The following is a 24,072-nucleotide window of genomic DNA, read 5'->3' as shown; positions in this document are numbered from 1 at the left end:
TTAGTCCCCTAGAACTAGTTAAACCTAACTAAACTAAGGACGTCACAAACATCCATGCCCAAGGCAGGATTCGAACCTGCGACCGTAGCGGTCTTGCGGTTCCAGACTGCAGCGCCTTTAACAGCACGGCCACTGCGGCCGGCCGGTTGGACTCATTGTTGGAATATTCACTAATGTAGTGTTGGGCAGTTGGATGTAAACAGCGCATGGCGTTGGGCAGTTGGAGGTGAGCCGCCAGCAGTAGTGGATGTGGGGGGAGGGGGAGAGAGAGAGAGAGAGAGAGAGAGAGAGAGAGAGAGAGATGCCAGAGTTTTGAGAGGTTACTAAAAGCGGACGATCTGGACGTGTGTCCGTCAGAAAAAGGAAATTTGTAAAGATGGATGTCATGAATTGATATATATATATATATATATATATATATATATATATATATATATATATGATGACTTTTGAACATTATTAAGGTAAATACATTGTTTGTTCCCTATCAAAATCTTTCATTTGCTAACTATGCCTATCAGTAGTTAGTGCCTTCCGTAGTTTATTTAGCTGGCAGTAGTGGCGCTCGCTGTATTGCAGTAGTTCGAGTAACGAAGATTTTTGTGAGGTAAGTGATTCATGCAAGGTATAGGTTATTGTTAGTCAGGGCCATTCTTTTGTAGGGATTATTGCAAGTCAGATTGCGGTGCGCTAAAAAAAAAAAAAAAAAAAAAAAAATATTGTGTCACGTTAGTGATGATCAGAATAACTAACGAGAGAAGTGTCTGAGTACGTTCAGTTTTTCTCAGCTGTTTGAAAATCAAATAACGTTAAGAGGTTTACCAGCAGTCATTTATAATTGTTCTAAGGGGACGCTACAAGTTATTTCTATGTATGGTCCAAGCTGCATCGCGCTATGTTATTTGGCAGTGCCACATCAAACAAAAGTTACTTTCTTCTGCGGCTGCCAGGTGCATTATCGACATGCTTTACCTTTAGGACGCCTTTCTAAACAACTGTACACAAAACCGTACCCGAAACGTTTACATATTGAAACTCCTTTCGCAGAAAAAGTTGAAAATAAATAGAAGTCGTCATTGTACACGCACTTAAAAAGAGATACAGGCATAGGTAATGAGTCTTGTTCTTCGGTTGTGTCTTCGAGTGATCGCGTCGTTCTACCCATACTTAAATAGATGTATTAAATACAGTAATGAAATGTCTTGTGGCTAGGACCTCCCATCGGGCAGGTCGGTCGCCTGGTGCAGGTCTTTTTAGTTGACGCCACTTCAGCGACTTGCGTGTGGATGAGGATGATACGATGATGAAGACAACACAACACCCAGTCCCCGAGTGGAGAAAATCTCCGACCCAACCGGGGATCGAACCCGGGCCCCTCGCATGGAATTCTGCAGCGCTGACCACTCAGCTATGGAGGCGATCATTTGGCACAATACAAGCTGCATACCGAACTGAGCTCGAGCTGCTTGTGAACACGCTACCGATGGATAAGACGGAAGTTTGGTCACGGGAGCATCAAGCTTGTCAACATGAAACAAGAGAATTCAAAGATGATAAACAGGAAAATTTAGATTGTTGATTTGGAACGATAACCTTAAATAAATAAAACTTTATGAAACACGGGGGGAAACAAACGTCAATTACGTGAGTTGGGTAAAGAACGGGAAAAGCCACAAAATATTGGAAGCCTGTCGAAAATACGGGAGACAGGAGAAAATGTGGGTAAAATACGGAAGAGCCAATAAAATACGGGAGACCTGGGAACTATGCTGTCGTCTGTAAGTTTCACACCATGGATGCGAGAGCAAAACATACAGAAAAGCAGATTGCTACTTCTCACCCTGGAAATTCACATGGATTCTGTGGACAAGGCTGTAGACATAGCGGCCGTAATCAATACGTATGGCTGTGAAAATGACAGGGGACTTGGGTACCACGTGCGGCTTCCTGGACTGTCGGTTGATCGCGGCAGTAGGTTGCGACCTCTAGCAAGACTTGTCTGTCTGGTAGGAGAACCGTGGACAAGCGCAGGCAGTATGCGATTTTAATTTCCTCGTAAAACTTGAATGCAGGGGAATATCTATTCAATTCTGGTGCTCTCCGATAACTGGTTTACCCGGTACGTTGACCCTTTGTGACTTCGAAGTTTTCTAGTGCTGTTGTGTACATCTTGCTGAAGTCGAAATGAAACTGGACGGCTTCGTCTGTAGCATCAATCCTATTTTAATCTTCAGTGTGTAACATTAGAGCTTCACATTACGCAGATACCTCATGATTCTGTTGATTCACATATTCTTAATGTTCATACGATTATGTCATTCGACGTCTTCCTCCGTTTTTTCTGATGTAGAAACAAATTTAAAACATACATTTTGTGTTCGTTGTAGAATCCAGTGACATTGCCAGATACGAGTAGACTAAATTTGTTTTGCGTAGTTAAAAAGCTAAAATCTTTAAGTCATGGTGTAGAGCTTTGCCGGCCGGGGTGGCCCAGCGGTTCTAGGCGCTACAGTCTGGAACCGCGCGACCGCTACGGTCGCAGGTTCGAATCCTGCCTCGGGCATGGATGTGTGTGATGTCCTTAGGTTAGTTAGGTTTAAGTAGTTCTAAGTTCTAGGGGACTGATGACCTCAGATGTTAAGTCCCGTAGTGCTCAGGGCCATTTGAACCATTTTTTGTAGAGCTTTTATGAAAGATAGTTTGACATAGAATCACGACGAGCTGCTAAAATCTTTTGTTATTCATCATTTTATACACGTCTGGCAGATTTTAAACTTCTTTTAATTATTTGTCTGAATTTGAAGATGCGTACTCCAGGGGCACCTCCATACACAGTGCTAAGTGGATATTTAATACAGGATGAGCCTGGAACTTTAACATGTTTCAGGGGTTATAGTCTTCTTGGTGATTCTGAACAAAAAACTTTTAGTGAACACATTCCCTTTTCTTAACCGTATCCGACATAGAGTTGTTTGAAAATCACCAGCGACAGTCGCATGTCCTTCTTCATCATTACTCCCATTCGAATACAAGCAAACCGACATTGGGCTGCGTAATGCTGCCTTTACTGACCATTTCAGCACAACGGAGCTCCTCCACATTTCGTATGGCGAGTGCCGAAGTACCTCTTTGAAACGTATCGTGGTCGTTGGATCGGACGCCATGCAATCATTTCGTGGCCATCGAGGTCACGCGATCTTACTCTATTACTATTTGTGGCGTTGACTTGAGCACAAAATGTGCAGGAGCAGAGTGGATACAGAGTGAGAATTTCTCGCTCGTTTTTTACAAAGGTGTGCTAAAAGTAAAGGACCTACGAATCAGATCAACAACAAAGCAAATGTCTACTAGAAAAGTTGACGGTGAACTTTTTGAACAAATTTTGTGAGGAAATGTACACAACTAACAAAACATCACATCACAACAATCCATTTACTATCACCTACATTTGTTATGTTACTCACTGCCTTCGTTAGTTTCCTCGGGAACTGTTAAGAACAGGGCATATGTACATACTTTTTTGTTCAGAATCACTAATACCATCACCACTTAAAGGATGTACCTTTCCTCCTGACTCACCCTGTATATTATAAAATTGTAAACATGCGGTACACATTATTAAAAAAATTTAGTCTACCAGATGGTAATTTTAATGTCAAAACTATTTGCGGAGTAATAAACGTTTTCAGCACCTTGTGGTTGTACATAGCAAAGCTGAAATTTCTAGTGAAAGATCTAGTTATTTCTAGACGTCCATTCGAAAGATAGAAAGGCACTTATTTCGCAACTGAGGGATACGAAACCATATAAGCAGACTACAGTAATTTACTACGTGAAGTATAGAGGAGGAGGAGGAGGAGGAGGAGGGGAGAGAGAGAGAGAGAGAGAGAGAGAGAGAGAGAGAGAGAGAGAGAGAGAGAGAGAGAGAGAGAGTTGGCTGTGTGTAACAATGATGATTTATCATTCCTTATTTTGTTAGCAGTAGAATTTTTGTGGCATACTACCTCTGTGTGCCATGTGTTACATTTTCGTCCTGTTTTCTCGTTTCAGTATACTTTCGGAACTTGTTTTATGTCGGAATCTGGCCTTTGTTAAACCATTGTAACTTCGTACCACGGTACAACGTAAACCAACGCATACTCTGAATTGTCAGAAGAAACTGTCGTATAACATTTCCGGTGCTGAGGTGGCTGTTTGGGCAATTTCCGAAACCCAACAGATTAAAGAAAAGGGATAGAGAGTACCCATCTGAGTACAGCTGTCAATTGCCTTCTCTGAATTTAAACTTTAACATTGAAGAATATACATGACAACTTTTCTTTGCTCGATAATACTACAGTAATTGTAGATTCCTAATTTATAATACTCTCAGTTTATTGAATATATTCCTTGTTTAACGTGTTTACACAGGTTGGTTATTGACGTTATTTGTTTAACGAAACAAGACGACTTCTTTTGTTTGACTGCTAATATCGTGGTGCCATTTTTTACTGTGATCGTCTTATTTCCTTCAATAAACAAACCTTTATAATGAAATAATCAGCGGTCGGTCCATTTCATACCAGATAAACATTCTAAAAAAAATTTCAAATGTATGTGAATTTCTAAGGTACCAAATTGCTAAGGTCATCGGTTCCTCGGCTTACGCACTAATTAAACTAACTTATGCTAAGAGCAACACACACACACCCATGCCAGAGGGAGGACTCGAACCTCCGGCGGGAGAGGCCGCGCAGTCCGTGACATGGCGCCTGAAACCACGCGGCCACATCGCGCGGCGATAAACATTCTCCTTTCGAGGATATCGACAGTAGTTTTCATTCTGTTTTGCTTCTTCTTCTTCTTCTTCTTCTTCTTCTTCTTCTTCATGGTTTTCATTCCGTAAGTTAACAGGGTTGGCATGTCAGTTGGAGTTGTATTCTTACTGACAGAGGGTGGGCGGATGCCCTGCCTGTCGCCACCACTTTCAATTTTTAATAATAGTCTATAGGACTAGCCGCGGGTACTTAATGTTATGGAACTAAATCAAAATGCATATAAGATCCCCCGCTCCCCCGCCCCGCAAAAAAATCCCCTCCCCCTTACTTAAATAATATCAAAACGTTAAGGATAGCACAACTAAAACGTATCAAGGATGAACAAATATTTAATTTAAACGTTAAAACCGGTCACAAAGTGTTATATCCAAGCAACACTGTCGGGATCACTTCGACCTGAGCACAAATTCTAAGAAATATAACTGATAAAAATAATGCGCTACGGTCGCAGGTTCGAATCCTGCCTCGGACATGGATGTGTGTGATGTCCTTAGGTTAGTTAGGTTTAAGTAGTTACAAGTTTTAGGGGACTGATGACCTTAGAAGTTAAGTCCCATAGTGCTCAGAGCCATTTGAACCATCTGATAAAAATAATGAAACAGTATCATTCACTCCCGCATTCGTACCACCACAGTTACTCATCACTCATAACCACATGTACATAGCAATCAGAGGAAGAAGTAGACTAATAGTATTGCATGTATGATTTGAAACTTCCTGGCTGCATAAAAGTGTGTGTGTCGGGCCTAGACTCGTATCTGGGACCCTTGCCTTTCACGGACTATTGCTCTACTGACTAAGACAATTTTTTCACTGACATTTTTTATTATAAAGAAAAACAATTAATTACAAATGTTGATGCAAAACTTAACCAATATCAATGTATATCTTTAAAATTATTTACATTTAGTGAATTTTATAGTATTTTAATCAAGTTTAATAAAAATGGAGCAGCATTAAAAATATTACTGAACGAATCATACTGATGAAGAATATGGCACACAATAAAGTAAATGTATCATTATGAATTGTATAGACATCTAAGGAAACTGTAAGTAAAACAAAATCAATATATTACTGCTTATGGCTACTGATATATCGGTTAGTATGATGATTAATAAAGAAAAGATTTTATTTGTACCTCATAAATTAATATTGATACGTAAACCATTAATTAGAAATAACAAACACAATTAAGAGTTGTGAGTTACTCGCTTTCCAGGAATCGTGTTTTGTTATAATTTTGCCTTTAAATTCCTTGATTTGAGCGAAGCAATCTCATTGATTATGTCACTGAAATCAAGTTTAATTTTTGTATTCTAATCTGTCGGCAAGATAACTAATTTTTACAGCATGATTTCACTTCTTTCAACTTAGATGAACACAGAGAATAATTGTCTATTGGCACAATGCTAACAACTCCCGTAATAGGGTCCCATCAGCCGCGTAAGTCTTGCCCTTTAATATGTTTTATTTACTTAGCAGATCATAGCAGTCGCAACTTTAGAACAGCAGAAGTACTGACTGAAGAGATAAGTAAATCAAATGTCCCGTCCACCCTTCCTCTTTGCTTCCTGAACCTTTGCGTATCGCTCCAGTCCTCAATCGGCAGAAATCGGTAAGAGTCGGAAGCTTACTTACGTCAGCACCCGCTCACCAACATTATGATAGGGCTGGGTAAACAATACTCGTGTTCGAGAGGGCTCGAGATTTCTCGATACGTGTAGTGTTCGAGACGGTATCGAGATTGTTCGAACAATCATTTGACTAGCGCGGCCCGAGTGCAAGGGATATGCAAGAAACTACGAACTAGCAAGAACAATCACAGCTCTGATTAAAATTTGACTGTTTCGTGAAACACTGTAGGAAACACCATTAAATCCTACCATTACAGAAACTCTTGCATTTGAATAAATTTACAGAATGAATTCTCATGCAGTACTGGTATGTCTGGATATATAAACACTTAAGTTGATTTTTAAGTAAAGGTAACAGACAAAGACGAAAGTGTTGCGCTCCAGAAAATATTACCTGACTGAACCGGGTATAATATTTGACTTGCTTATGGGAGCCGGTAATCATTAATCAAGCAGGAAACAAATGAGCAGTTTTATACCTGTTTACATATTAGAACAGCAGATAAAAACTTTACCAGAGTTTAATCAGTTTGAAAACAAGAGGCAACATTCAGATAAAATACTATAGACAATTAATGAACAATTAAATACCGAACAAACGAAATGTATCATGAAAAAGTGACTGTAATTTTTATTGTGTGAATTAATTACAGCGGCAAGACCCATCTTGGAGATAGTACCATTTGACGTTATTATATCTCGAAATTACCGAAAGCTTGAGGCTTGAACAAAGTCATGATTGAAATCTTTTATTTTTTAGTTGCCGTTATTAAGCATATCCTGCACCGTAGAAAGATAGCTCAGTCCGCGTTTCACAGTTACTTTTATTATTGAAATCCATAGTGCACTACAAACGCTAACACAGGGCGTTATGATGGTACCAACAAAAGTCACTAGATCGCAAGCCGATCAAAGGATCGAAGTGAATCAGAGATTACACGAACTGTGATGTGTAAGTTGTTTGCTCAGTTTGAGTAGCGTTCAGATACAATCCTCCATATGAGAACGCTACAATACTGTAGCGAAGTACATCAGAAATTCCACTTTTTATCATGAGCGAGCTGTGTAGGTGCAGCTGTGTGAACCAATAGCACTATTGCCACAAAAATCATCTTAGCGGTAAAGTTATGTTCGGCAGTAGTCTTTCTTATGCCACTTGGACAAAATCCCACTGTAGAAACAACAGTGTGACAATAGCGTGTGTTTGCAGTCATCGGCCGATGGATTTTTCTCGCAGGCAGAAAGCAGGAACAGGTGCGGCACGAGATGTCACGTGCCTTGCCTGGTTAATTCTGAAAGCAGTTCCTTCCTTATTGTTTTTTTTCTGTCAGTTTTTTGCTCTGCCGTGTCTGCGCACTCGGTGATGGCCTATGTCGTCACCCACTTGCTAGGGCCCTGTTCATGACGATTAGTACCGACTTTTACACAATAATATATTTCTGTGTCTTATTACAGTCCAGATTATCAACGTTTATATTGATATTAACAGTTCAGATTCCGCAGTTAAATATGTAATTACAAACTAAAAGCTTGTTCATTAAGGAAAAGTTGAAAATATGAGAAACACTAGATGCAATTCATAAATCGAAAACATAGAATGCTATGCCAGTTAAAAGCGTAGTCATAAAACTATTTTTGAAGGTTTTGTGTTATAAGCCCACACCTAATATATGGACGCAGGTTTTGCGGATGGTGGCTGTAGAAATAAAATTCTTCTGAATTCTGAACGGTGCCATATCGCACCATAATTACACTTATATGTCTACATTGTCACTAAGAGGTGTTCACGGAAACACACTGAAAGATATTAAACAGTGTTCCGTGCAGCGATTTAAAGAATAACTCATCATCAGTCATTTCCCTAGACACCAAACTTGTACTTTTCATTATACAGTTGCGCAAAGAATATCATTACACACAGTAGGCAGAGAAGTCATCATAATACATCACGAAATACGAGTAAATAGAAATGCTTCTTTACTAAATATTTGTCATAATTATGCTACATTAATGAAGGTGTTCGACGAATGGCAACTGGAGAGAAGCCGGCCGTTGGTGGCCGAGCGATTCTAGGCGCTTCAGTCTGGAACCGCGCGACCGCTGCGGTCGCAGGTTCGAATCCTGCCTCGGGCATGGATGTGTGTGATGTCCTTAGGTTGGTTAGGTTTAAATAGTTCTAAGTTCTAGGGGACTGATGACTTCAGATGTTAAGTTCCATAGTGCTCAGAGCCATTTCAACTGGAGAAATACTTGTCCATTCATCCATTCATCCTGTTCGTTAAATCCCATCAAGGAGAACCCCCAGGGCTGTGGAGCGAGTCAAGACATACATTAACATGAGACAAGAGACATAACAGAAACCTAATCTGTGTACTGTGTTGAACTATCATTATATTGCTTAATGACATTCAACCTTATGCAATTAAAATTTAATAGAGTAAATCAGTAACAAAGCTGCTACATTAAAACAAACTGCCTTATCCTCAGTTTTTTATGTGAAGAGCAGCACACGTTCTCAATCCCCAAACCCCATCATCTGTGCAAGGGTAGCATGGTTGAATGACTTGTCAGGGCTAGCAGTAATTTTGTTGACAGACTACTGTACGGATTTATAATAAAAATTGAGAGAACGTAACATAATATCGTTATTTTCATACACCAGTAAAAAACGGTTTAAGCGGTGTACACTGGGAAAGTTCTTAGGAGTCAAAGGGAATCTTTTTCATATTTAACTGGCGCTTGGAATGAGGTATATTGGCAGTGATGGGAGGTATGAATAGCTTCTGTGCACCCTAGTCCATCTAACTGCAGCACCAGTTCGGTGCAAGGTGTGGCGACGTGCAAACCGCCCGACTGCAGTGCCTGTACAGTGCAGTCTGCCCGGCAGCAACGGAGATCTGCTTGAGCGACGCCCACTTGCTGGCCGTCCAACTCGAGCGCCTGTCTCGCACCAGCTGCACTTTTTCTGTGACCTTTTCATGCATTCTCAAACGTAGAATCGCCACAAAGCACCCTCTGACACCAAACGTCGGAAGAACTCATCCTGTCCCATAAAACAATGGTATGAAGGGGCCTCTAGCACGTAACATCGGTACATCTGCCACAGGACGATACGACGAAGTACCCTCTGCCATGGACCGTCAATAGAATTCACACTCCGCCACGAAACGTTGGTATGACGCACCCTCTACCACATAACATTGGTAAATTTGTACAAACCACTCTCTGTCACGCACCATTGGTACAGTGCACCCTCTACCTCGCAACATTGGTACGAAGCACCCTCTGCCACGCAACATTGGTACGAAGCACCCTCTGCCACGTAACATTGGTACGAAGCACCCTCTGCCACGTAACATTGATACGAAGCACCCTCTGCCACGTAACATTGGTACGAAGCATCCTCTGCCACGTAACATTGGTACGAAGCACCCTCTGCCACGCAACACTGGTACGAAGCACCCTCTGCCACGCAACACTGGTACGAAGCACCCTCTGCCACGCAACACTGGTACGAAGCACCCTCTGCCACGCAACACTGGTACGAAGCACCCTCTGCCACGCAACACTGGTACGAAGCACCCTCTGCCACGCAACACTGGTACGAAGCACCCTCTGCCACGCAACACTGGTACGAAGCACCCTCTGCCACGCAACATTGGTACGAAGCACCCTCTGCCACGCAACATTGGTACGAAACACCCTCTGCCACACAACATTGGTACGAAGCACCCTCTGCCACGCAACATTGGTACGAAGCACCCTCTGCCACGCAACATTGGTACGAAGCACCCTCTGCCACGCAACATTGGTACGAAGCACGCTCTGCCACGCCACATTGGTACGAAGCACCCTCTGCCATAAAACATGGATACAGAGCACCTTCTGCCACGCAACATCGCTATGTAGCACATTCTGCCACCTAACACTGGTAGGAAGGACTCTCTGCCACAGAAAAATCGTTTGGAAGCACTCCCTGCCACGCAAAATCTGTAAGAAGCACATTCTGCAGGCAGCATTGATATGTAGCAACCTCCGCAACATAACAGCGCTACAAAACACTCTCTGTCACGCAACATTGATATGAAAGACCCTCTACCATGTAACGCCGGTAAATACCAAGCATCCTCTGCTACGCAACTTTGGTATGATGCACCCTCTGCCATGTAACTACGGTAGGATGGACCCTCAGCTACACAACATTAGTAGGAAACATTCTCTGCCATGCAGCTTCGGTATGAAGCAAGCTATGCCATACAATGGCAGTACGAAGCACCCTCCACCACAAAACACTGGTAGGATGCATTGTCTTCCACACAACATGAGTATGAAACATCCTCTGCCATGCAACATTGGTACAAAGTGTCCTCTGCCATCTGTCACCGCTTAGGATGCACCCTCTGCCACACAGCATTGGTATGAAGCATCCTCCACATCACAACATTTGTATGGACATTGGTTTGAAGCATCCTCTGCTGTGCAACATGGGTACATAGTGTAAATTCAGACAATCTGTAGAGCAATTTTCATTTGTTTTGAACAGCCAGCTACACAGCTCATTGATGCATCAGCATTCATTGATGACAAATCAAGAGTGTGACCAGTTGCTTATCTAGGATTTGTTTGCTGTTCTAGTTTACTTTTTCAGTTTGTCTTAGTTTACTTTTTCATTGTTGCTAGGATGGGTAGGGTGTGTGCATACTGCATATGTACACAGGAGTAGCTGGCCACAGTTTGCGAACAGCTGAATGCGCCTTTGACTATGGTCAGTTACCGTCAGACTGCTGCCTTGAGCAGTAGCGGTGGAGGAGAATCTGGCACGTCGCATGGGACACGTTAGGTGTTGCTTTATTGCCCACGGGCTCTGCTTCTAAGGCACCTCCTAGTGCACCCGACGCGATGAATCCACCCTTAGCAGATTGAATCACGGGTTGTAAAGGGTTTTGCGTCGCTCGAGGCGGAGGGCCATTGTGGAGACTGGCCGCCTGACCTCACCCACTGAGTGGACAGGTGGCCGCTCCGTCAGCAGTGTCTCAGCAGCCACGCGGGGGAGGGGTTTACTAGTTATCGGGAAGTCCAACTATAGGCGCATTATGGAGCGCCTTAGGCAGCAGATAGCACTCAGGGCTGGAAAAAAGGCCAATGTGTACTAGGTATGTCTGTCAGAGGGCGTTTTCTGAGATGTGGAGACGGTCTTGCCTGCAGCTATTGAACATGCAGGGTGCAGCTGTGTGCAATTTGTGGCTCACGTCAGCGTCAATGACGCCTAGGCCATCGGCAGTTCATACAGGCGGCTGGCGGAGGTGATGAAGACTGCTGGCCTCGCATGCGGGATGCAATCAGAGCTCGCGATTCGCAGCATTATTCCCACAGTTGGCCGGTGTCCTTTGATTTGAAACTGAGTGAAGGGTTTCAACCGAAGGATTCGTCAACTCTGTGATGGTCTTGGCTGCAGATTTAAAGACCTGCGTTATCTGTTGGAGATTTGTTGACTTCCCCTTGATAGGTGAGGGGTTCACTACTCAAAGGAAGAAACTACTTGGGTAGAGGAGTACCTGTAGAGTGCACATTATGCTTTTTTAGGCTAGGCGGTAGTATGGGGTACTCTGAACACTAGCCAGTCGATCCACAGCAAGGGAGTCAGAACGTGGTCACAGTAAAGACACTTCGACTGTCAAAATTTTATCAGTAAATTGCCTAAGTATTTGTAACAATGTTCCCGAATTTACTACCCTCCAGGAAAGTTATCATGGTCAGATTATTCTAGGGACCGAGAGCTGGCTGAAAACACAAATGGAAAGCTTTGAGATATTTTGCGAATCATGGAACGTACATCGGGAAGACAGACTAGAGGCCATAGGAGGAAGAGTGTTCATTGCAATTGACAAAGATAATATATCTATTGAGGTCGAAACTAAGTGTGACAATGAAGTAATTTAGTTACGAATAACAGGACTAGATGAAACCAAGTTAACTGCTGGATATTTTTACCTGCAACCCAATTTTGCTGTGACATTTCGGGAGTCATTCAAAGAATGTCTATGGTAAGTAGCGCATAAATACCCAGATGATTTGTTGTTAGTTGGAGGCGACGTTAACCTACCGATTATAGACGGGGATGTGTATGGATTCATTGCAGGCGGTGCAGGCAGTCTTGAGAAGTACTTTTGAACACGTTTTCTGAAAACCGTCTTGAGCAGCTGGTTTGGTAGCTGATACAGAATGAAAATATCTTAGACCTTTTAGCTACAAATAGGGTGGACCGTATCGACAATGTCAGTATAGAAAGGAGGATTAGCGATCATGATGTCATTATAGCAACTATAGCTAAGAAAATGAATTAATCAAGAAGGCTATCAGAGTATTTCTGCTAGAAAGAGCAGATAAAGAGCTGATTCATTGGTTCACGGGCGTCGCGTCGGATAATGTTGTGGAAGTCGCACAATATTTCGACGAGACAGCTGCTCGTCATCTTCAGGTGCTGACTGACGTGTTGCTGCAATGTGTCGCCAATATGTACGCTGACTCCCTAGAAAAGCGCAGGCACCAAGGGTTGAGACTATATCGTCGTAGTAGACGAATCATGAAGTAAGGCGACATCCAGTGGGTCTCCTGCCGCACAAACGGGCCACAAGCTTCTCATTCGCGACGCGGGAAAAGCACGACCACGAATAACGGTCCAGCGCGTACGCGGGCGGAGTGTTGGCGTCCAGTTTAAGTGTTCAGACTCTGATTCTCCGTCTGTGTTGACTCGGGGTGTTGTGTGACGTCCTTAGGTTAGTTCGGTTTAAGTAGTTCTAAGTTCTAGGGGACTGATGACCATAGATGTTAAGCTCCATAGTGCTCAGAGCCATTTGAACCATTTTGACTCGGATCCTTTCGTCTGCGGCCAACTATGCCTTATTACCGCCAGTGCTGGTTCCCAAGCCTTTCTGGGTTGCAATCCCGTGTCTCTATTGATCTGGTCGTTACTTACACGGGTTTCGACTGCTTCTTTAATGACGCCTAAGATCCATAAGGAAAGGGCTCCTCTTCGCCCCATCGTAAGCAATATAGGAGCCCCAACATACTACCTGCGAAAACATGTGCCTTCTCTTCTAAGCTCACTCGTAGGAAAATACGAACGTCACATTCGAAACTCAGAAGATTTTATACAAATGGCGAAGACTTTGCGTCTCGATCCAGTTGACATATTAGTGAGTTTCGATGTGGTCTCTTCGTTCACTCAAGTACCTTTGCTGGATTCATTACAATTTATAGGAACTAAGTTCGAGGAGGATATCTTACGTCTATTCTTACGTGTGCTTACATCGACTTACTTTTTATTTAACGAACAATATTTCGAGCTGACTGACGGTGTGGCTAAGGGTAGCGCTTTGTCTCCCGTAGAAGCTAACCTTTTTGTGGAAGACTTAGAGGAGAAAGCTCTTCAGTCAGCGGTGTTTAACCTAAATGTTCCTGGAGATATGTGGACGACACTTTTGTAGTTTGCCCACAAGGAGCAACAACGCTTCCTGCATTTCTAGAACACCTGAACTCCCTCCACCCCAGCATTTGCTTCACCATGGAAGAGGAGAAAAATGGAGGCCTCCTGTTTCTTGAGGTCTTGGTACGCAGAAAAGAAGATGGTTCCTTGGGTCACAGAGTGTTTCGCAAACCGACTTTCAGTGAACTATATCTACGAGCTACGATCACCCATCTCAACGGAGTGGCATGTTACGGACTCTCGTTCATAGGGCTCAAAGTATCTCAGATACAGGGAGCTTATCAGCAGAGCTTAGCCGTCTTCATTTGTGTTTGTACACTGTTAAGTACACTGTGCACTGTTAATGATAGATGTGTCGAATATAGACGTCACACCAGACTGGGTCAGTCAGAAATGTCTGCTCTGGCTGAACACTGTCTTGACACGGGACGCAGCATGAACTACGGAGAGATAAAGATCCTTGCGTCCGTTTCCACGTACTGGCACTCCATTATTAAAGAAACAGACGAAATTCGTACGAGTAACGACCCGATTAATAGAGATACTGGATTTCAACTCTGTAAGGCATGGGAACCAGCACTGGCGGTACTAAGGCTTCGCCGGCCGCAGACAAACGAGTCCAAGTCAACACAGACGGAGAATCGAAGTCCGCACACTTAAACCGTGCGCCAACACTCTGCCCATGCGGGGCCGCTATTTGAGGCCGCGCTTTTCCCGCGTCGCGAATGAGAAGCTAGTGACCCGTTTGTCCGGCAGGAGGCACTGGATGTCGCCTTGCTGTATGACTCGTGTACTATGACGATATAGCCTCAAGCTTTGGTGTCTTCATTTTTCTAGCGAGTCAGCATATTTATTGGGGAGCCATTTCAGCAACACGTCAGTCAGCACCTGAAGATGGGGGGCAGCTGTGTCGTCGAAATAGTGTGTAGCTTCCACAACATTATCCAACGCGACTCCCGTGAACCAATGAAGCAGTTACTACGTCGGGAAACTCTTAAACAGCACGGATAAACAGTTGTTAGAGTCTCACTTGAACAGTGAATTGACAACACTTAGTTTCAGTGAGATGGACGTAGAGGAGTTACGGGCAGTGTTTAAGGAGATTGTAAATCGTGACGTGACTAGTAAATGGATTAAGGACGGAGAAAACACACCATGTTTAATAAAGAGATTCGAAACTGCTGAGGAAGCAGATGCTGTTGGACTCGTGGTTCAAAAGAGAACACAAATATGACGATAAGCAAAGGTTAATGGAGATTCGTGCGTCTGTCAAAAGATCTATGTGCGAAGCATACAACTACTACCACTGTCATACCTTGGCAAAAGATGTGGCCAAGAACCAGTGAAAATTCTGTTCCTGTGAAAAATCGCTAAGTGTATCCTAGGCTTGTATCCAGTCATTTGCTGACCAGTCTGGTGTGGCAGTTGAAAATTACGAAACGAAAGCCGAAGTTTTAAATTTCACCTTCAAGAAGTCGTTCACGCAGGAGACCCATATAAACATACCATCGTTTGATCGTCGAACATACTCCCATATGGTTGACATTGTAATAAACATTCCTGGCGTAGAGAATCAACTGAAGGAGCTGAAACAAATAAGTCACCAGGTCGGGATGGAATACTAATTTGAGATTTCAAAGAGTACTCTGTGGCATTGACCCCTTACTTTTCTTCCATTTATCGTGAATGTCTCGCGCGGCGCAAAGTTTTAAGGGACTGGAACAAAACGCAGGTGACTCTTTTGTATCAGAAAGACAAAAGAACGGACCGGCAAAATTACAGACCAATATTCCTAACATCGGCTTGCTGCACAATCCTTCAACATATTCTCACTTCGAATATAGTAAATTTTCTTGAGACCAAGAAGACTATGTCCACGAATCAGCGTGGGTTTAGAAAGCTTCGCTCTTGCGAAATTCAGCTTGCCCTTTTTTCACATGATATACTGCGAACTACGGATGAGGGGCAACAGGCAGATTCCATATTTATCGATTTCCGTAAAGTGTTTGACACGGTGTCCCACTGCAGGCTGCTAAAGAAGGTACGAGGTTATGTAATAGGTTCACAGATACGTAGCAGGCTCAAAGACTTCTTAAGTTATAGAACCCAATCTGTTGTCCTTGGCCGGCCGCACTGGCCAAGCGGTTCTAGGCGCTTCAGTCCGAAACCGCGCGACTGCTACGGTCGCAGGTTCGAATCCTGCCTCGGGCATGGATGTGTGTGATGTCCTTAGGTTAGTTAGGTTTAAGTAGTTCTAAGTTCTAGGGGACTGATGACCGAAGATGTTAAGTCCCATAGTGCTCAGAGCCATTTGAACCATTTTTTTTTTTTTTAGCTCGCACACTACTGAGAAAATTTAGAGAACCGGCATTTGAAGCCGATTGCTGAACGATTCTGTTGCCTTGAACATATATTGTGCGAAAGGACCACGAATATAACTTACGAGAAATTAGGGCTCATGCTTAGGCATACAGACAGTCGATTTTCCCTCGTTCTATTGGCGAGTGGAATAGGAACGTAAATGATCAGTAGTGGTACGGGATACCCTCCGACGCGCGCCGTAGTGTAGATTTCAGAGTGTTGATGTAGATATAGATGAAGCGCCTTTCGCAATGTAACTCCGGTAGGATGCGCGCCCGGCCACGCAACATTGATATGGAGCATCCTCTGCCTTGTAACTTCGATGTTAAGTATCCTATGACATTCACCACGCAGCATTTGTATGAAGCATCCTATGCCATGCAACCACATTCTTATGAAGCATCCTCTGCCATTTAACTTCGGTAGGATGCAACCTATGTCATGCAACACTGGTATGAAGCATTGTCTGCCATGTAACGTCGTTGGGATGGAACCTCTGTCATGAAACATTGGTATGAAGCATCCTCTGACATGCAACATTGGTATGATGCATCCTCTGCCATATAACGTCGATATGAAGCACGCTATGCCATATAACAGTGAGACGAAGCCCCTCTACCACAAAACATCGGGAGGATTCAACCTTTGCCATGCAACAGGGTATGAAGCATGCTCTGCCATGCAACATTATTATGAAGCACCCTCTGCCATGTAACTTCGGTAGGATGTTGCCTCTGCGACGCAACATTGGTACGAAGTATCCTCTGTTCTGCGGCCACTACAGACGTAATGAAATACGTGAAATGTATTCGCAGTTGCGAATACAATCCACCATGAGCTGTACAAAAGAATGACGACAGTGAAATTCTGTGCCGGGCCGGGATACGAATCCTGATTTCCCCTTTATGCTAGCGGTCGTCTTATCTGCTTTGACTATCCAAGCACGACTCAATGCCGAATCCAAACTTCCATATGTCGTATTTCATGCGTCAGAACCTGCAGTTGTACACATTATATAATTCCTGAACAGGGGAAGGACATTTTAATTGAAATCCGCTGCTTGGTATAGGGTGATAAGTACGATACCGTAGTGCCTCTGTTGTTAAGAAGAACGATGCAATGTTCCTTCCGGTGTTCATACATGTCATGTCACACGCAATTTGTCTTTTGTTTGTTCGTGACTAATTGGTCGATCCTGATTTCGTTACACGTACCTGAATCTAGATAGTAAGATAATTTGTGGAAAGAGTGGCTAATGAGTTATGCTTTTAATTTTCTTCTGAACTGGTAAAGAGTTCCCATTTTACGCTTTATGTTGGACGGGAACTTGTGGATTATTTTACCACCAGAGCACATGACTCCATTCTGAACCTTGGACAAGGAGAAAAAGTCTACATGAAAATCATTTTCTTTGCCTTGTATTGTGCTTGTACATATCACATTTCGTTTGAAGCAGGTTTTTATTATCAGCAACAAAAACCATTAAGGAGTAAATGTATTGGGGAGTAAGTGTAAGAATTACAAGACTCGAAAGAGGTTTCTGCAAGATGTAGGATTACATACATTATTCAATGTTCTTAACACCCGCTACTGCTTGACAAACATTTTATTTACTCCTGGTGCACTGCCGGTCAAGATTATTCCATAAGACAGCAGGGAGTGAGAATACGTTAAATGAGCCAGCACTCTTGTCTTCAGGTCAACATAATGAGAGACGCTTCTAAGGACATAAGTCGTTGTGAGGCACGAGCAGGCTAGAGTGTGTAAGCAGGTTCCCTAGTAACATGACTTGTAATGCTTCCTGACGTGTAAAATGTTAATTTCTCAAATTATTGACCAATTAGTCATGGAAGAACGTTGAAATTGTTTTCTGTTCACAACATGAGGTTTTCTACCGAACAAACGAAAAGGACTAGTTTCTTTCTGTTTTATAGCATATCAGACTAAATATCGGCATCTTTTTTATTTTTTTAGTGCCTTCTCATTCACCCATGAAGCTGGCTCCATTATTGTTGTGTTGTTGTGGTCTTCAGTCCAGAGACTGGTTTGATGCAGCTCTCCATGCTACTCTACCCTGTGCAAGCTTCGTCATCTCCCAGTACCTACTGCAACCTACATCCTTCTGAATCTGTTTAGTGTATTCATCTCTTGGTCTCCCTCTACGATTTTTACCCTCCAAGGTGCCTTCCAATACTAAATTGGTGATCCCTTGATGCCTCAGAACATGCCCTACCAACCGATCCCTTCTTCTAGTCAAGTTGTGCCACAAATTTCTCTTCTCTCCAATTCTATTCAATACCTCCTCAGTAGTTATGTGATCTACCCATCTAATCTTCAGCATTCTTCTGCAGCACCACATTTCGAAAGCTTCTATTCTCTTCTTGTCTAAACTATTTATCGTCCACGTTTCACTTCCATACATGGCTGAACTCCATACAAATACTTCCAGAAACGACTTCCTGACACTTAAATCTATACTCGATGTTAACAAATTTATCTTCTTCAGAAACGCTTTCCTTCCCATTGCCAGTGTACATTTTATATCCTCTCTACTTAGACCATAATCAGTTATTTTGCTCCACAAATAGCAAAACTCCTTTACTACTTAAGCATCTCATTTCCTAATCTAGTTCCCGCAGCATCACCCGATTTAATTCGACTACATTCCACTATCCTTGTTTTGCTTTTGTTGATGTTCATCTTATATCCTCCTTTCAAGACACTGTCCATTCCGTTCAGCTGCTCTTCCAGGTCCTTTGCTGTCTCTGACAGAATGACAATGTCATCGGTGAACCTCAAAGTTTTTATTTCTTCACCATGGATTTTAATTCCAACACCGAATTTTTCTTTTGTTTCCTTTACTGCTTGCTCAAGATACATATTGAATAACATCGGGGATAGACTACAACCCTGTCTCACTCCCTTCCCTTCAGTCCCCGTGACTATCTATGATAATGAACACACCCAAATCAATTAATTAAAATTTGTACCACTGAATTGATTCGAAACCGCGTCTCGTGCTCAGTAAGCAGATGCGCTGACCACTGCGCCGCCATGGTCCTATGACTAACGCCCCTACCCATTCAACGCTAAGGTGCTATTCCAGTGATGGGGAGCCTCTGCAATACTAGTACGAGATACGGAGGGGAACTTCAACATAGTCTCAGGCATCAGTTGTTGTTCGTATTAAGAAGGAGAGAGACGTGATACTTTAATCTGTGCAACTCCGTTAGCCACTGGCAAGGGAAGGTAAGGAGGGGGGGGGGGGGGGAAGGGTGGGGGAGACTGCCTAGTGAACAAAAGACCTGGGTTCGAATACTGGCCTAAGTAAAAACTTTAATTCATTGCTTCGGCCTGTATATATTATCATCATAGATTAAAGAAGAATCAGAGAGCATATTACTCAGTCCAATATAAACACGAAATGACCACCCCGGGGAAAACAGCTTTCATTGAGAATGCAGTCAGCACAATTCCGCAAATGAAACATGAAAAGAGGCAAATTACAGGAACATCAGATGCACTGAAGATCAGCTTTCCTCTTTTTTCTCTCAACTTTAATGATAAGAACGACTGCCGTGATCGATTACTACTATTAAGGGAGTACAGACATTGAGCATAAACTAAAATATCCGGCCCGAGGCTTTTAGAACGAAACCGCAAATCGGCTAACGACGTTACATGGTTATACCGTAACATACACCGGCGCGATAAGAGTCACTGGATACCTCCTGATATCGCGTCGGACCTCGTTTTGCCCGGCGCAGCGCGGCAACTCGACGTGGCATGGGCTCAACAAGTTGTTGGTAGTGACCTGCAGAAGTAGTGATCCATGATGCCTCTGCAGCCGTCCTCAATTGATAAAGTGTTGCCGGTGCTGGATTTGGTGCACGAACACACCTCTCGATTATGTCCTGGAAATGTTAGATGGGAATACATGTCGAGCGATCTGGGTGGCCAAATCGTTCGCTCGAATTGTCCAGAATGTCTTCAAACCAGTCGCGAACAATTGTGGGCCACTTACATGATGCATTGTCACCCATGAAAATCCCATCATTGTTTGGAAACATGAAGTCCATAAAATGCCGCAAATGGTCACTGATCGGTTCAACTGGTTCAGAGGACCAAGTCCATTCCATGTGTACACAGCCCACAATATTCTGGAGGCACCACCAGTTTACACAGTGCCTTATTAGCAACTTGGGCGCATGGTTCTGTGGGATCTGCGCCACACTCGAATCCTACCATCAGCTGTTACCAACTCAGATCGGGACTAATCTGACCAGGCCATGGTTTTCCAGTCGTCTAGAGTCCAACCGATATGGTCGCAAGCCCAGGGGATCTCTGCAGACTATGCCGTGCTTTAAGAAAGCCACTCACATACACCGTCTGCTGCCATAGCCCACTAACGCCATATTTCGCGTCACTGTCTTAACGGATACGATCGTCTTATGTCCCACATTGACTTCTTCGGTTGTTTCAGTGTTGCATGTCTCTTAGTACTGACAACTCTACGCAAACGTCGCTGGTCCCGGTCGTTAAGTGAAGGCCGTCGGCTACTGTGTTGTTCGTGGTGAGAAGTAATTCCTGAAATACGGTGTTCTCGGCACACTCTTGACACTGTGGATCTCGGAGTACTGAATTCCTTAAAGATTTCCAAAATGGAATGTCCTACGGATCTAACTCCAACTCAGTTCCGCGTTCAGAATTTGTTAATTCCCACCGAGCGGCCCCATTCCAGTTGGAAATCTTTTCACATAAATCAATTGAGTACAAATGACAGGTCCGCCAACGCACTACCATTTTATACACTGTGATACAACCATCATCCGTATACGTGCATATCGCTATCCCATACTTTTGTTACCTCAGTGTACATGTGAACCTCAAACGCTTAGTGCGCTTTAGATTTTAAAGTTGAGGTGTTTGTTTCCTCCTTTGTGAGCCGTAACAGCTGTCACGCTATGCAAATACGACTATCGAAAGCAGGGATGTGATGCGCACAAATTAGCGATAGACTTTTGGCGAATAACAATCGGAAAGACGCTGAGAGATTAGAACTTAATACATCGTAAGGAATTGAACCTCGAACCTTATTTTCTGCGCGCACACCCCTGCACTATTGAGGCATAGATCACAACCTGTTCCTTCAACCCCCCCCCCCTCCCCACCCCCATCCCCCCACCCCCCACCACTCCGTTTCGCTTCGATCGATACATCTCTCGTATTTCAAAATCTCATAGAAGTTCTCGTGCTCAGTGCTCACCTTGCTGGATTAGCCCTTCTTTAAAATAGGTAATCGGGAAGGAATAGCGTAAACCACAAGCTAGGCATTATTTCCAAAATGAATCTTTCACTCTAGCAGCGGAGTGTCACTATTCTGGAAAACCGTGTCCCGGGCCATTTGCGGTATGCAAGAAAGAGTCTGTGGAAGTTATAGGCAGGGAGTTTCAAAGCAAGTCTCTGTCCACTGCAGAGGGAAAGAATCATTCGCTGTGGTGTAGAGATTGATGAGAAGTTAGAAAGTCTGCATAGGGATACTGTGTGGTTTCCTGATGAAAGTATAAGAGAAACTATTTATAATTGTAGTAATTATGAGAGCAGGTTATTAGTGTACTGAATATTTAAAGATAATGGACAATACATTTCATAATTCGCTATGAGTACAGCATTCCAGAAACAGCGAATGAAGAAATAGCTCTGAAACATTTCCAAGCTTAGCGATCGAGTTGGTGGCTGTTAGGTTCTGTCTCCTTAGCTGAGTAGTCAGCGCATCCACCTGCCATACGGGCATGCCCGCTTCGATTCCTGGCCTCATCAGAAAGTTTTTCGTTGGGTTCAAATGGTTCAAATGGCTCTGAGCACTATGGGACTTAACTTCTAAGGTCATCAGTCCCCTAGAACTTAGAACTACTTAAACCTAACTAACCTAAGGACATCACACACATCCATGCCCGAGGCAGGATTCGAACCTGCGACCGTAGCGGGGGACTGGGTGTTGTGTTTCCTCCTCCTCCTCATCATCATCATCATCAACACGCAAGTCGCCCAATGGGCGTCAGCTGAAAAGACTTGCAACTCTGCGACCGAACTTCCCCAGGTGGGGACTCCTGGTCATCAACGCCATACTATCTTTTCATTTTCATTTGACTAATGTACGAATCTTTCATACTACGGAAATTTTCTGGTAGAGTAACAGTGTTACATGTCTTTGTGCGGTTGCACTATATGAATGAATCTTCAGGCTAACCACCTCCGGGGTTTATGCTGAGCGACATCGACAGCCCAGCAGCAAGTGGAAGGACTGACAGTGTGAAGGGTTTGTGCACGGTATGTGTGTGTGTGTGTGTGTGTGTGTGTGTGTGTGTGTGTGTGTGTGTGTGTGTGTGAAGTGAGTGAGTGAGAGAGAGAGAGAAGGGGGGGAGAGAGAGAGAGAGAGAGAGAGAGAGAGAGAGAGAGAGAGAGAGAGAGAGAGAGAGAGAGAGACACAGAAAAATATCAATGAAGTATGAATTATGCTGGTAGATTAAAACTGTGTGCCAGACTGAGATACGAACTCGGGATCTTTGCCTTTCGCGGGCAAGTGCCGTCTCACGATCCGTTCTCACAGCTTTACTTCCACCAGTACTTCATCTCCTACATTCCAAGCTTCACGGTTGCTCTCCTGCGAAACTTCCAAGACCAGCACTCCTGGAAGAAAGGATATTGCGGACAGATTGTTTAGTCAGAGCCTGCAGGATATTTCTAATACGAATTTTTTCACTCTGCTGCGGAGTGTGCGCTGATATGAAACTTTCTGGCAAATTAAAACTGTGTACCAGACCTAGACTCGGACTCGTGACGTTTACCTTTCGTGGAAATTTGCTCTGAGCAAGTGCTTGATCTTGTTAGTCGAGTTCTGGAGAAGGTCAGCACTGTGGTGGTTAGTTTGGAATGAAGGCAGTGGTCTGACATTCTTCGTAAGGTATTTGACTCAAAATACTGGCTTCGCCAGTACAGTACCAAGGGCTTCGGGATGGGGGAGGGGGTGGGGGGGAATGGGGTACTTCATGCCCTTTTTTTGTAAATATTGTAATTTAGATTTATATTTCATATTTTAAAATTCTGATAAAATATTTATTGTTGTTTGTTATTTTCTCTACCAGATTTTATAAACACACTATTTTTTTCAGCGTAACTTCACCCGTTAATTGTGGTCGTCATAAAGTCTACCTCCTAAGTAGTAGATGTGACTTGACACCGAATTTATTATTCGATAAATTATACCATTTTGGCAGTGTAAAACCTCTGGGCATTGAATTTCATTTATATCCCAGACTAAGAACCCAAAAAGACCTCCTGTTGCTGTCGACTCAGCATTATGACGCTGCAATTGGTTCACCTACTGACACTGAGAAGAAAATAGTCATAAATTTGTATTATAATGAGACGAAAGGTGGCGTTGACACAACCGATCAAACGGCGAGGAAATTTACAATCAAGAGAGTTACAAGGAGGAGGCCGCTACCTATTTCCTATACTATTGTGGACATAGCAGATTTGAAAGGTTATAAATTGTTTCTGCTCCACTTCCCAGACTGGAATAAGACAAAATCTAATAAATGACGGCGTTTTCTTCTACAGTCCACGTAACAATACACTGAAGAAAGAGCTACGATTATTAGAGGACTCCAGAAATGTGTGGTTTCAGCCATGGAACATATTCTCGGACGGAATATCAAACAGAAATTCGCTGCAAAGGAAGCTGAAGGAGGAAAGCAGTGAAGTGCAC

This window comes from Schistocerca piceifrons, chromosome 1 (genome assembly GCF_021461385.2).
Source record: "Schistocerca piceifrons isolate TAMUIC-IGC-003096 chromosome 1, iqSchPice1.1, whole genome shotgun sequence".
NCBI classification, from domain to species: domain Eukaryota; kingdom Metazoa; phylum Arthropoda; class Insecta; order Orthoptera; family Acrididae; genus Schistocerca; species Schistocerca piceifrons.
The sequence above is the reverse complement of the archived record's forward strand: the minus strand, read 5'-3'. Positions refer to the sequence as shown.